Consider the following 1,774-nt stretch of genomic DNA (forward strand, 5'->3'; position numbering starts at 1 on the left):
CATGTTAAGGAGTAATCAAGGGAACCAAGGTTCCAGAGGCAAAGACCAGATGTTCTCTTGTCGGATCAGATCAGCTAAAAAGTCAGCCTCATAAGAGTGTTGGAATACGTCAGCAAGTAGAGGTGCACAATTTGTTCCCATTTGGATAGCGACTGTTTGTTGAAAAACTAATCTTGCATACTGGACAAATATGTTGTCGATAAAAATTTCCGGCATTTTGAAAACATCTTCTGTATATTTGGAAGATGACTTGGAATTATTTTTTTTAAAGTATGAGGAATCTCTACCAAGAACTGTATAATTGTCTCTAGGTGTACCATCTTTTTTGGAAAAACAACGATGTAATATGTTTTTGAGTCGGGATTTTAACTGAGTATGGGGAATAGAAGTATACAGTGTTGAAAAATCATGGGTTTAATGCTATCATATTCTGAAAATAATCTTGAATTGAGGGTCTCCAAAAGACCTTTCGAATTTTTCAGGATCCACATTGAATTAATACCACCACGGTAGTAACAAGTGCTGTGGTAAATACCTCTCCAAAATCATACATATTTACCAATTCGTAAAATATTTCGTCAAAATTGCATAAGTTTTGCAAATTTTGTTGTTAAAATTAAGCATACCGTTTTCAGTTTGTGAAAGATTTACAGTGACTGTTAAAATGTGCACGATTCACTTGATTCAAAAATAAATTAAAAATAAAGATTATTTACAGGTAAAATACAGGTTTATTTCAGAAACAAACTTTAATTGTTACAACAAGTCGGCAAACCTGGATGACACCACCAAGACCAATTAAATCGCAACCTGGTCAAAATCGGCATCTTTATTTTTTACTCTTTGAGAAATAATTGTTTAATTTACAAAAAAAATGTACTGTGCTTTGTCCCATAAAATATTTATTGGAAATTCGGATTGAACGAAAATGAAGGTCACAATTGCATCATTTAATAAAAAAAATGTATAATCCATTTCATTCAGCGGTTTTAGGGGGGTTTCGGATTTGACGTTGGTATCCCACCCCCTAGTCAACCTGACTAAGTCAATGGTATGTGTCAAGAAATTCGAAAAATAGCTGTTTGTAACATAATGTGATAAAGAATTAGTCATCGGTTCAAGGGTAGCGGATTACATAACCACCCTCATTGGTCGCCAAATGACAAAAACGTTTTTTGCTTCAGGAAACGTCAGAAATCATTTAAATGAAAAAACAAAAACAAAAACAAAACAAAACAAAATAAAACTCAATGGCATTATGACAAAGAGTGCGACATTCTTTCATTTGTACAACAATAGAGAATAAAAAGTTCATTACCACAACTTTGAGGTACAATACTCAACAATTAGAAATGACCAAACACATCTTAATACTGTGTTTCTACAACTTCTTATTAAACGGAGGTTGGTAATAAGACACTAGCTTAAATTATTAAAGCCACAACTAACAATACAAACTGGGTTTGTATAGTTTCTCAACTATCTTAAGTTGTGAATATCCTCAAAATACTTCAAATAAATGATTTGATAAAATCAAATGACAAAACACTCATCGCCGCAATTACACAAACAGAAATGTTGAAAACAAATCCTGCACCACAAAAAAATTAAATGATAACGGTGAGCAAGCTTTGGTAGGCAAATCTTGGTACCATAGTTGTCCCTTTTAAGCTCAACGCACAAATGTCATACAAAAGTTTTTGACTATTTCCGTTTTTCACACACTTTCTTCAGTTTTATAATTTTGGTCAGCAGTTTGCTTTTTTTTTTATTC

This window comes from Perna viridis, chromosome 2 (genome assembly GCF_037379345.1).
Source record: "Perna viridis isolate PV_CMFRI_1.1 ecotype Kerala chromosome 2, ASM3737934v1, whole genome shotgun sequence".
Taxonomy (NCBI): domain Eukaryota; kingdom Metazoa; phylum Mollusca; class Bivalvia; order Mytilida; family Mytilidae; genus Perna; species Perna viridis.